Source organism: Acinonyx jubatus, chromosome F2 (genome assembly GCF_027475565.1).
Source record: "Acinonyx jubatus isolate Ajub_Pintada_27869175 chromosome F2, VMU_Ajub_asm_v1.0, whole genome shotgun sequence".
In the NCBI taxonomy this organism is placed as follows: domain Eukaryota; kingdom Metazoa; phylum Chordata; class Mammalia; order Carnivora; family Felidae; genus Acinonyx; species Acinonyx jubatus.
Window position 1 is genome coordinate 20,901,820 of NC_069394.1, and position 13,634 is coordinate 20,915,453.

The following is a 13,634-nucleotide window of genomic DNA, read 5'->3' on the forward strand; positions in this document are numbered from 1 at the left end:
TAAATCCTGAGATTTGGGTTCTGTGGTGTTCGAATCTCCTATGGGCTTCATTTAAAAGGCAGCTGTAGTAGGACAATGGCATGTGGACCTGAGGAGAGAAAATCAAAGCCAATTTCAGAGATGCCCTGAGCTGCCTTGGCTTCTCTAAGAGGAAACATAAATATACCATCTGCATGTTTTAGAATTTCTGTCCCTAATATTATATATTGCCTGCTTTCCTATGGCCTTTTCTTTGGGACCACCAATTCTCAGTGCCTGGAGCAAAACTCTACAGAGCGTAGATATTCAAGATTCTCATTGCATCCATGTTTCTGCCTGCCATCTCCAGGAGTCATCACATGTAGGCTACACTGTGATTGCTCCAACCTTGTGCTCCAGCCACGTGTCAAAATCTTCTCTGCTTCTCTGAAATAACCCCTTCATTATTAGTATCCCTTTTTTCATCCCTTTATGTAGTAGCAATTTCACAGCGATTCATTCAGTATATACCATGAACCCAGCACTCCATGCTGTGTGTTAGGAATACAGGGATGGATACAATAATCCTTGATGTGGAAGTCAAGTGAAAGAGACACAACAGAGTTGTAAACATAGAATTCAAGGATCGTGTAGGAAGTGCATCCAAACCAGAAAGAATATGTTAGGAAAGATTCCAAGAGGCAGTGACCTCTGAACTGAGTCAGCTATTTAGTTAGGGCGTGTTAATTTTCTATTTAGTCATCAAACAAATATATAAAATGGCCAAAATGAGTCTCAGAGAGACATACCATGGTGTAACACTTATATTTACTTAAAAAAAAATCTGTATTTACTGAGTGCCTGGACTTTACTGGGTGTTGGTGAAATTCAGTAAGCAAGAGAGACATAGTTCTCAGATGTACAGATTTTACATTTCAATGGAGAAGACACTTCCAAACAAATTATCTTTTGTAGCATGGTGAATGATCCAAAAGGGGATGTTATTTATGCTTTGGGAGCTGTAAGCAGCCGGGACCTCCCTGACTCTGGTCAGGAAAATCTCCCTCAGGAGATGTAGCAGGGGAGTAGGGCAGGTCGGCTTTGAGACTATGGAAAGAAAAAATGTCCCAGTTGGAGGCAACAGCCTGTTCTGTTGCCAACATTGAAGAGGAAGCTTGGTGCATCCCAGAAACACGTGGAAGGCTGGACAGAAGGCTCGTTTGGTTAGAAGGTGGAGAGCATGAGAGGGAGGGGAGCTGGTGGTGAGAGGCAAGACTAAGAGGGGCCGGGGTGAAGTGACACCCTCTGTATTTGCTCTCCTAAGTAATTTAGAGACAGTGGCAAGCCACTAAAAGGTTTGAACCAGAGACCATCCTGATGAGCTTTGTATAACAAAAGATGAGCACATGCCCTGAAGAGGGACAAGACTGGAGGCAGGACTCCTGTGAGGCAGCTCTTGCATTAATCTGTGCAGGAGATGATGGCAGCCTGAAGGAGGGTGGTGGCAAGGGCGAGTGGAGAGAAGTCAACTCAAGAGACCAGACAACCCGTGGTGATAGATCGAGGAACAGTAAAGAAGACGGTTGTAAAGGATCATCCCTCACTTCTCTGCACCACATTCTCCTCCCCCAAATCCATGCTCCCTGCGGCAGACTTTTCTTCATGCTTCTTCACAACTCTAGATTCTTGGACCTTCCTCCAGAACTTGTGGAATTAGGCTCTCCAGTCCAGGCATCAGTATGGTTTTCCACAGCTTTACCCCCACATGATGCCTATGCAGATGAAAGTTTAAGGGCCATTACCCAACACATTGCAGATTCCACATGTGCAGTGTACCAGGCACGGCATGAGTAAAGCTCATTTGGGCTTAATGACCAGGTAAACTCAGAGAAAGTCTTCAGCTCTTGGGGTAAATGAGAACATCTCATAGTAAAGCCCACAATGGAGTGGATCCCGTCCTACATAGCCACCTAACCTTGCAGGTGATGTCCTCAAGGTCTAAGAAACTGGCCCACCCTCCATCCTTCCCAAGAGACAGCGACTGAAATCCCATCTCTCCCATTTCCCTGCGGCAAAATGAAATGGGTTCTCTTGGGCAGTCTGACAGGGCAGTAAAGAAGGTACTCTACACCAAGACTCCCACCGTTTCCTGTGCAAGACAGGTTAAAGATGAAGCTGTCAAAGCTGTTCTGGTAGGACCTCCTCTACAGATAGAAGGCGGAAGAAGAGAAAACAAAGTGGTTGCTTCAGCTCACAAGGAACAGTTCAGGGATCCATATTTGAAACCGTCGGGGTTTTATAAAGTTTGGCAACCGTTTCAAAATCATTACTATTTAACATCAGCATCAGATACTGTATTTCCATACAAAGGCACAAGTTACCAAATCTTCAATTTATCACAAAAGGGAAGCCTGGAGCTAATATTGATTGTGCACCTATTTGCACACTTGGCATTTTGAATTCTATATTTAGTCCCCACAATAATTTTGTAAGATGGGTATCATGAACCCCATTCTATAGATAAAGAAACTTGGCCCAGAGAGCTGCAGTGTCTGTTCAAGGTCACAATTTAAAAGTGCACATATTAGTCAGCGTTCTCCAGAGAAACAGAACCATTAGGAGATAGATGTTTAATAGTTTAGTCATATATGAGGAGAGAGAGACTTACTATAAGGAATTGGCTCTCATAGTTGTGGAGGCTGAGAAGTCCCAGGGTCTTGTTGTCATAGGAGAGCCAGTGGTATTCTAGTTTAAAAACCAGCAGTCTAAAAATCCAAGAAGAGCCAGTGTTTCAGTTAGAGCCCAAAGACAGGGAAAAACCCATGCCCTAACTCAAAATGGGCAGAAAGGATCCCCTTTAACTTGAGGGAGGATCAGCCTTGTTGTTCTTTTCAGACATTCAGCTGATTGGATGAGGCCCACCCACATTGGAGACAGCAAACTGCTTTACTTCTACCTATTCAAATGTTAATCTCATCCAAAGACACCATCCCAGACACACTCAGAATAATGTTTGACCAATATATGGGTACTCCCTGGCCTGGTCAAGTTGACACATAAAATTAACCATCACAGGGGGTGAGATAACTAGTCATTTCCAAAACCAGTGCTCTTTCTTGCTGCCCTACCTGCCTGCTGTTAAGTCTCACTTCTTCCAAAGATATATTTTTTCTTTTACAAAAAACCTCTTGACACCAGTGTACTTTTAAAAATTACTGCTTGAGGGGCGCCTGGGTGGCGCAGTCGGTTAAGCGTCCGACTTCAGCCAGGTCACGATCTCACGGTCCGTGAGTTCGAGCCCCGCGTCGGGCTCTGGGCTGATGGCTCAGAGCCTGGAGCCTGTTTCCGATTCTGTGTCTCCCTCTCTGTCTGCCCCTCGCCCGTTCATGCTCTGTCTCTCTCTGTCCCAAAAATAAATAAACGTTGAAAAAAAAATTTTTTTAAAAATTACTGCTTGACATAAGAGACTGTTAAAAACTGAGAACAAACTGAGGGTTGATGGGGGGTGGGAGGGAGGAGAGGGTGGGTGATGGGTATTGAGGAGGGCACCTTTTGGGATGAGCACTGGGTGTTGTATGGAAACCAATTTGACAATAAATTTCATATATTAAAAAAAAAATTACTGCTTGAGACTATTCACATGAAAGGTTTCACTTAATACCTTGCTTATCACACATAGTTTCACTCTCCATCCTCCATTTCCCATTATTCTGGGCTGCTAGGGACGGTAGGTGTGTGTTTTTGCGAAGCCCCTCCCGCATACCCAAGATATTGTGACAATAAGAAATTTGTCTCCCTATTTGATGACATAGTGAAGCAGAGATGCCAGCCTAGCATTTCCTGATGCCCCCACATACCCCCAAGTAATCTGAACCTTGTTGGATCAATGACATGAAATCTTGCCAGCTGGCGTTTTAATTGATTTAATGGAAATTGATTCAAAATAAATGAATGCACAGAAAATTATTAACAGTGACCTCAAAGGTTTCAAGTGTCCGCTATGTAAGAGGCGGTGTGGCTTTGATATATCCATCTGAAGTCTCCCGCTTTCCATGTTATGTCGGAGAAACAGCACAGATGTTTAGCACTAAAAACTATTAAACACGAAGCATTGATGAAAGCAGTGTGTGGGGGTTCTGAAAATACGTGAGAAGCACTGCAGTATATGTTTTGGTTTGTCCCATTTCTATCCCATTGGTTGGTTGTCATGGTTCATGCTTACTGTAAACTACACATGTAGCTATTATCCTTCTAAGTATCATGAAACTTGGTTTTTCTTTTGTCATTTGATCATGCCATGGAAAGGAGGAAGAGATGACATAATAACAGAACAAATTTCATTGACCTGGATTTGTTTGCTGTTTTTTTTTAAATTGATCCTTTCCTGAGACTTGAATATTTGTTTTGTTACACAGAGAGTTTGACTGTAATACTTTTGGTCTAGCAGGATTTGGCATGTGTGAAAGCATAAATAAATGGTCTCTAATTTTCTGTTTCTAAAAGTTTAAATATGCATTGTCTTCTGGCTTCTCCCTCTCTAGTTCCCTCTTTTTTCTCCCCCGTGTACTTCTCCCCTAAAGACTACTCAGTCCACAGAAGAACTATTAGAAATTTATTAATTAAGGACCAGTTTCTGCTTCTTTGTCCGGGATAATCATTCGTTTTGGAGCTGATTTTCTGCTTTAATTAAATGAAAATGTCACTCAGTCAAATGAATTCATTTATATTTATTTATCCAGTTCTCCAGGCTTGAATTTCTTAGTAGGGACTTGGACTCATCACATTTGTTCACGCAATGCACTGGAAAATGTCTCTTTCAGCAGTTTAAAAGGCTCACGAGTGTTTACTCCTTCCTCCCTGTAGAAGCACTGCGTAAACAAAGCCGTGACTAACAAATGTGTGAACGGTTGTTTTCCTGTGTAGACGTTATCTAGGTGCACATTGGGATATGTATTTGAGGGTGTCGGTTTAGACACGTGCACCTATGTATGCTAGAGCAGAGAAGTGAGGGATACCCACTACCACAATCCCTTCAGACTTTAAGGAAGTACCAGGGTCATATTTGAACCATTTGTGTGTCTTTGCCTTTCCAAAATGCTAATTGGCGGGTGCAACATTTAAATGCTACCTAATCTTTCCCTTCATAGTTTTTAAAGGATTTCTTACTGAGTATGGTCTATGTATCTAACACTATAAAAGCACGTTGAAATGGAATAAACATACTTATTCTCCCATTCATCAACTTTTGAGTACGTACTGCACGTCAGGCTAGGTATCGGGACTCAGTGATAAGCAGTGTAATCCTTGACACAGACAAATAGGCTAGCTGCCAAAGCCTCACCAAAATCTTTTTGGCATGAGCAAATTATGTTCCATTTCCAGAAGGCTGGCACACTGGTGCTAAGGCCTTCTACCCTCTTTTCCAGAACACAGACTGAGAGCTGTAAATGGTATCTTGAATTCTCTTCAGGAAAAAAACAAGGGCAGTGGAAGCAATTCTCTGCTTTATTGAAAGGGTGGAAATGGGTGCCGATGCGCACCTGACACGAGGAAACTTTGATTTAGACTTTCTGGCGGGCGCACAGCCGCAGATGTGAAGTCCTTAATCACCCACGCTGCGGCAAAATCCCTGTGGGTGCGAAGAGGAGCTCTGAGGTCTTGTGCTACAACACTGGGTCACTCACATGCACTGCCATTGTCTGTCCTGTGATTCAAGCAGGCTTTTAACTCCTCTGTTTTGGTGGTGGTGGTGGCTGTTTGTCTGTCTGGTTGCCTTAAATACTCTGGAGGCAACCCTGAGTTCAAAGGGCTCGAAAATTGAGTTTCCAACAGCTTACAGAGTCCATAAAATAGGCACAGTTTTAATCTTCAAATAAATCATCCTTTTGTTTTCCTCTCTGCGTCATAATACGAGCTAAAATTATGATGGCTTGGCAGTTTCTGCAGTGAGAAACAGTTGTACTGGGCGTCAATTGGTCCCCTGGGTTAACCCGGCACTGGGGTTAGGAACTGCCAGTACTTGAGTTTCCTCATCCTTAAAATAGCTCCTGGTAGCTTCTAAGTGCTGTGACAGTAAAGATAATTGAAATAATTATTACTTAGACTCCAGGGAACCTATCCGATTCAAGCCCTGGGCTTAGAAAGAAAAGGTTGAAAAAGAATTGATATCCTGGTCCCTTAATACGGATGTTGAGCATGTTGACTCTGGCTGACCCCCCCCCCCCCCAACACTGCCCCAGTGGAGAGAAAAAGGTGATGGGCACCTCTAAAGGTAGGATTGGAGCCCCCCCAGACCCTATCAGGGCAGTTTATGGAGTATTTAGATAAGCATTTATTGAGCTTCTATTACATTATAGATACCGTGCTAAGCCCCAGATAGCTTCTGCCTTTAAGGAGTCTTCAGTCCAGTGATTATTCCCAAAACTTAGACTTTTATCCAAGTCTCATCAGAATTGGTTCTGAAACCCAGGATACTTAGTCCCATATGAGGCCAAGGTGAACAGCCACAACACAGGTAATCGCTGTCATTTAGTGTGTGCTGTCTGCTCATCAACACTGTCCCAGACACTCTGCATTGTCATTTTGGGAGCTGTTGGGGTCCCTATTCAGCAGACTGAAAAAACTGATGCACAGAAGATTGAAGTCACTTTTGAACCAGGTCACCCAGTCTGAGAAGTGATGGAGTGAGGATCTGAGCCCCAGCTTTCTCCAAAGCCCATGGTCTGAGACACCAGCTGGGTTTGTTGCTGTAACTCTGTGTATGTATTGCATGAGACTGGGAAGAACAGTCACCATTATCTAATGTCAGGGAGCTAACTGGAGGGTCTGTACCGCACTGCCCCTACAGAATTGTTCAGCTAGCGTACCCTTTCTAGAGTTCTAGCCACAGAAAAGGAGATATGTGCAAAATTGTGTTAAGGGCATTGAAGGAAAAATATAAAATGCAAGGAGAGGCTCTAAGTTGGACCATGGGATAACAGTGACATTTAAGTGGTAACAAGACAGAGAAGTGAGGGTGCCTAGGTGAAAGCAGAGGAAGAGCAAGCGGGCAGATGGAAAAGCATATGCTAAGCTCTGAGGCACAGAAGAGTTTAGCATTACCTAAGAACTGAGCAAAGACCTCAAGTGGGATCGCAGAGCTCTGAAGAGAGTTCTGTAGCCTGACACAGCAAGGGACAGATCCATAGGGCCTTGGAACCACCTTAAGGATTTGGAATTAGCATCTCAAGAAGTGCAGTGAGAGGCCATTAAAGGATTTTAAGCAGAGAAGTGATGAGATCATATTTACATTTAAAAAAAATGGCAGCTGAGTGGAAGAATGGGTCGGATGACAGCAGAGCTGGAACCAGGGAGGCCTGACAGTGACCAGGCACTCTTGCAGAAATCCGGGTGAGGACAGGTGATCACCAGAACTGGGTGGTGGCCCCCGAGCTGAAAGGGGACAGGTCTGTGGTGATGGGTTGGATGTGGCCAGGAGAGGGAGAACCGAGGGTGAGTCAGGATTCCTGGTCTGAGCTGCTACAGACTGGGCCAGCCTGTGCTCCGGAGGAACCTGGATGGGGGAGTGGGAGGCAGAGGCTTGATAGGAATGAAGAGGTCAGTGTGTAACACATTATGTTTGAGGTCCTTTGAAACATTGAAGAAAGCAGTTAGATATCTGAGTATGAAGGTCTCATGTGGGATGTGCACCAAACAGTAAAATTGAGGAGTCGTCCAAATATGTGTCAAGGATGCCATGCAGGTGGTGCATTGGCTTGACCACCAAGAGTTCCTGCCTTTTACTCACAACAGGTTTTGTTGTACGTCCAATAAGAGAGCACGAGGGGCAAACTCTAAGTGCCCTGGGTGTGCTTCCTTCACTGAGCCGCCTGTCAGCTTTTGTGCATCTCCTGAGTGTCTTCAGGTGTTTTGTTCAAATGAACATCAGAAGAGACCTTGGGAGGGACAAGAAGCTGTGCTGAGGAGAGCGATCACAAAACGGTGCCACCCTGCCATGCCCTCCAACCACAGCATCACCTCTGTCGATGCCCTGGTGAACTGTCACAGAGTGACTCAAAGCACAACATTTGTAGTCGAAAAATCTGAGTTGTTATCCCAGCTCTGTCCCTCGCTATCTATTTAACTTTAGGCAAATGACATATCCTTTCTGAAAGCAAGTTTTCTGTGCTGTAAAATCAGAACAAAGATACCTCGGTCACAGAGTTGCTATGCGGATTAGAAGAGATTTTTGCCAAGTGATTATTAGCGCAGATCTGAATAAAAGATAGGAAGTGGATCCATATCTAAGAAGACATTCTTGCCAGAGATTAGCATAAGGCTGAAATATGTATTTCATAAGCCTATTCCATTAAGTCAAACACTGAATTTTTGTTAAAATTCTGCAATCATCCCAAGGCAGAGAGATGAGAGAGGCCATTGTGTAGAATATATAGCTTTATCACTTCCATTAAATTGCTTTTGACAGAGGCCAGTTTGTCAACCAGAATCACAGTCAAAAGTGTACCAGTATCTTAAGACAGTTTTTCATTGTCTGTGAACAAGTCTAGAGGATGGTATGGAAGCTTCTATATATAGCTATGCACTTGAGTTCTTTTGATGACTTCATTTAATCAGACTATTTATCTTATTGAAGACTCATTGCTAATATTATAGATGGGTTCTTTGTGAGTACATAAGGAGGACATTGTATAGGATGCCTCTGTTTTTGTGGGATTAGAAGAATCCCTACCTACCACTACCTGTAGGTTGTCCCATGATACCCTTGTTACACCATTGCTTCAATCATTAATAGTTCTTTGTGTTTTAGTGTTCTGAGAAAATCGTCATGGTCATTACCCAAGTCAGCAGCTGTACTTACTGTGCCAGCACTGCTAGGACTGAGAATGAAGAAGACAGGCTCTTCCTTGTTATTCCCTAGTATTCTTGACCCTACAACTAAAGAACAGTACAAGGGTATTTGTGATATAATGCTCTTTGGAATCCTACATAATTAAGTGCTCTAGAATAGCCCTGTCCAATAGAACTTCCTGAAATGGAAATGTTCTAGATCTGCACTGTTGAGTACAGTAGCCACCAGCCACATGTGGCTATTGAGTACTTGAAATGTGGCTAGTAGGACTAAGAAACTGAATTTATAACTTAACTTTAATTGACCTAAATTGAAGTAGCCATATGTGGCTCCCAGCTACCATGTTGAGTACCACAGATCCAGCAATTCTGAGGAAGGGTGGGTGTGGGCTCCAAAAATTCAGGAAGGAAATAGGGCTTCAGGTGGAGCTTAGAATAAAGGGGAAAGTGAAGGGTGCTCCATCTAGGGTAACAGCGTGAGCAAAGGCTGCAGGAAGGGGGAAAGCATGTGGTTTGTGAACATTACACAGAGAAGAGAATTGAAGGAAATTCACTGAGAGACTTTCTGAAAATCAAGGAAGAAGTTTCTAGAATCTAGACCACTCTTCTATTTTATTAAGTTTCGTGTAAGTATTTTACCTGTGGTAAGCCTCCCATTATTTGGAATGGGTTACGTGATGTTGACTTTGTTACACTTTTTATAAATAAGTGATCTCCACAGGGTTATACCATGTCATGTACAAGTTGTTCATTGAAGCTGTCCATACTGGTGAGATGGCAATCTAAAGGTAATTTAAGGAAGCACTGACATAGCAGAGGTTAAAGGAACCTACTGGGGTTGAGTCACCTAAGGACTAGCAACAGCTTCTGCTGGAGGGGACAGAGAGCTGGAGCCATGGAAGAGGGGTCAGCTGACCAGAGAACCTGGTGAGAGGTGCAGCCATTACCACAAGCACCGGTTCCACACAGGGAGGGAAGGAGAGAATGGTCAAACCTCCTGTCTACTGCTTCCCACTGGTGCCTCTAACTAGCTAAACACAACCAGAGATCAGAAGGCAGAGGGTCACAGGTAATGCACTCCTCAGGGGTCAGCCTCCCATGGCAGAGATGGACAGAAAAAGCAAGAATGGATTGTGGGGAAGAGGCAGAGAAAGGAAGTGTGAATAAACAGCTCTTTTCTTGATATTGAAAGAATAATGTCTTAGTTTGAGTTGTTACAACAAAAACACCATAGACTGGGTAGCTTAAACAAAATAAATTTATTTCTCATAGTTCTGGGCTGGGAGGGCCAAGATCAAAGTGCCAGCTGATTTGGTTTCTGGTGGGGACTGTCTTCCTGCTTTATAGATGATTACCTCTTTGCTGTGTCCTCATATGGTAAAGAGAGAGAAACAAGATCTCTTGCGTCTCATCTCAAGGGTGCTAATTTTTTTCCTGAGGGCTCCAGCCTTATAACCTAAATACCTCCCACAAGGTGCCCTCCCCCCAACATGATCGTATTGGAAATTAGGGCTTAGGCAGATGAGATTTGGGAAAACATAAACATTTGGTCAATAGCTAATAGTAAAATGGAAACCATATAAATAGCTAATACGTTGGTTAAATTATGACAAAATCATACGATTGAAAGTGGTGTGCAGCACTGAAATTCTATGCAATGGCAAGAAAAAATCTTCGTGTGATTATTTATTTTCTTTATTGAGAGAGAGCGTGTGTGAGCAGGGGAGGGGCAGAGAGAGAGGGAGAGAGAGAGTCTCAAGCTCAATGCCACAAACCATGAGATCATGACCTGAGCTGAAATCAACAGATGCTTAACCCACTGAGCCACTCAGGGGCCCCTTCACTAGCTATTCAGTGAAAAGAATATGAAAACAGTAGAAACAGGAAGATCCAAATGTTGTTTTTAAATAGTGTATATACAGTAAAATATTAGTGCATAGTATTCACACTCACAGGAAAAAAAAAGAATACTGGAAAGAAATGCACCAGAATTTTAACAGTGGTATCTCTGGATGGTGGTTTAAGGATGCTTTTTATTTTCTTCTTTGTACTGTCCTGGGCTTTCAAGATTTTCTAAACCAACATAATTATGGTATATTTCTAGTCTGGAACAATGCTTCTGTTGTTCTTGATATATCTGCAGGGTAGATATGCAGAGCTATATACTCAATAGAGAGAGGTATGTGACTAAGTTCCTTATTATTCAGTCAGCTTAAGTTTCATTGTATACCCATTTCTGCAGGATTGATGGGCACCTGCACATCTCCAAGTGCATTAAAAATGGGATGAACCAGTAAAATGCTCTTTTAAATATTCCACTAAGAAACTTTTAGGTCCTAGAGAATGGCCTGATTTCCTATTGATCTTTTTATTGCCTCAATTATTTTCTTAAACATGGTTAGTTAATTCAGATCCCTACCAGCCACCTTTCCTCATTATCTATTATATTTGGGTTTGTTAAATATGAATCTTTGGTGGCACTTCTATTATTAAATTGACAGTTGAGTAATGCTTTATTGACATCTGTAAGATTGAAGCATATTTCTTAGGATCCATGGTGATGGTAGCCATGTTTTTTTCTGAACCACCTAAGCATAGCCAGTTTTTTGTGCTCTTGTAATCTTCATCTTAAAAACAGCAATCCATCTGTTTCATTGTTTTATTCTTTCCTGGTAGAAAAACATTTCCCTCCACTGTCTTACTGATCTACAGTCACCCATCCTTGATGGACTCTTGTAAGCAGAATCGTCGCCAGTGATGTGATGACTTATGCTGGTTATCATTTCAGTAAATCCGCTCCCTCTCCATGGCTTGCTTTTTAACCTCCAGCTGCTACCCAATTATTAGTTCGTGGATGGCTGCTTCAGCAGCATTATTCTAGCACTTGCTTGTAGCGGATATTAATAATAATCAGTTAGTAAATGTGCACAGTGTTAAATGCTTGTAAGGATTATTGTTGATAACCCTAATTGTAATCATAGTTTTGTGATGGCTAAGTTAAGATTCTTGTGGTTGTAAGGAATGGAAATCTGAAGGTGCTTTAGCCAAACATATGGGGCTCGATGGGGTATTCCTTTTTTTTTTTTACTGTTTTTTCATTTATTTTGAGAGAATGTGTGTGTGTGTGTGTGAGAGAGAGAGAGACAGAGAGAGAGAGAGACAGAGAGCAGGGGAGGGACAGAGAGAGGGGGAGAGAGAGAATATCAAGCTGACTCTGTGCCATCAACACACAATCCGACACAGGGCTTGATCTCACAAACCATGAGATCATGACCTGAGCCAAAATCAAGAGGCAGATGCTTAACTGACTGAGCCACCCAGGCGCCTCTTGGTGAGGTATTCATACTACCCATACGGAAGTCTTTGATAGGACTTCTGAGCAGAGGTAGCAAGACCTCGGGGAGGAGTAGAACTGTGAGAGCCAGCAAGAATCCAGACAACAGACTGCCCTCTTTCTATGGTTTCTCCTTTTCTGTCTGCTTTATTCTTTATATACAATATCTCTGTGACTCAAGTCTTGACCCCTTTTGAGTTTATGGACTGTGACTGGAGCACTCAGAATGTTCTCGAGTGCTCTCTCAATTTCTCCTCTCTCTGTTCCCAATTACTTTCCACATCTCCTCATCTCAAGTCCATAATCCCGAGACAGGAACTCTGATTGGCCCAGCTTTGATGCAATCAACAACAACCAGCAGCGGGAGGTAATGCTGCCCAGAGACATCCCCTGTGACCATTACGAGGCAGTCAGGCACCCTGAAAGGTGTTGATCCATAGTTATCATGCCCTTAATGCCTTCATTGTACGTAATGACAGAAATATAAATTTACTACATTAACCTATTTTTGCATTAATATTTAGAAGAAGGAGCATATAGCTCATAAAGATGGAGGTATGGAAAAAATGAATCTTGAAGACTTCTTTCCTACATAACAAGAAAGAACAGTTTTGTGTTTTCAACTTAAGATATCGTTACAGGGAGATGATGGGATATGATCAAAGGAACTGAAGTAAGGATCAGAACTAGTAATGACACCAGAAGAGTAAAAGTAGCCCATAGGAGGCAGGCAGCTTTGCTGTAGTGAAGATGGCCGCTTTGGTACCACATTTAAGAATCTACTATGCTGTGTCTAGACAGCAGCCCACACATGTTTTATGAAGCTTGAATTCTGGAAAGAGAAAAAAAAAAAAGGATCCATTTTAAGGCAACCAAAATACAGTTAGCTGTTCTGTTTGTGTCTTACTGTATTGGATTCCCAAATTCGTTTATCTAATAGACGATTGTAGAACACCCAGTAAGCCTCAGGCTGATCATAGCATGGTTATCAAACGAACCTTTAAACGAGCATGAGTATCAGATAAAGTTTGTGCTCGACACTTGAGTATGCACTTCATGTTCTTTAATTTGTTTAATTCTTAAAGCAAATGCCATGAAGCAGGTTTTGTAATTTCTGTTTTATAGAGAGAAAACCGATACTCTGAAAGACTAAAATAACTTGGTCAAGGTCACAAGGCTAGGGTTTGGAGAGGCTGGAGCTCAAGCCAGATCTGTCTGACTACAGAATCCTTGGTTTTACTTTTTAATGTCCGAGTCATGTTGTCATGGGTTATTCAATCTGTTGTATTGATTATTTGAGGAATTGTGTGAGGGACATCTGTGCCCCATCACGGATAGCTCCCCGCTGGCACTGGTGTGAAGCAATGAATGATTAGGCCATGATAAGCCACATATGATATGGTAAATACTATGATTGAGACATCTAGACAGAAGGCATCTGCCCCTTCCGGGCTATGGATCCTTGGGCAAGTTCTTTTGTTCTCTGAGCTTCGTT

The 13,634-nt window shown here is 42.6% G+C and overlaps 1 protein-coding gene and 1 long non-coding RNA gene across 9 annotated transcripts in view; one reads left to right on the forward strand and one right to left on the reverse strand.

Annotated features, from left to right (window-relative positions):
* SAMD12 (sterile alpha motif domain containing 12) overlaps nt 1-13,634 on the forward strand; it is a 384,200-nt gene that overhangs the window by 229,745 nt on the left and 140,821 nt on the right. The gene's annotated exons all lie outside the window — the stretch shown is intronic.
* LOC113600596 (uncharacterized) overlaps nt 1-13,634 on the reverse strand; it is a 34,522-nt gene that overhangs the window by 4,936 nt on the left and 15,952 nt on the right. The window contains exons 3-5 of one of the 3 annotated variants that reach the window (XR_003421663.2): nt 8,816-8,892; nt 5,216-6,022; nt 2,627-2,723 (exon numbers count right to left, since the gene is read on the reverse strand). This is a non-coding gene — a long non-coding RNA (uncharacterized LOC113600596). Of the gene's footprint in view, nt 1-2,626; nt 2,724-5,181; nt 6,023-8,815; nt 8,893-13,634 lie in introns of all 3 variants that reach the window. The other 2 variants (XR_008292554.1, XR_008292555.1) reach the window with 2 other exon arrangements.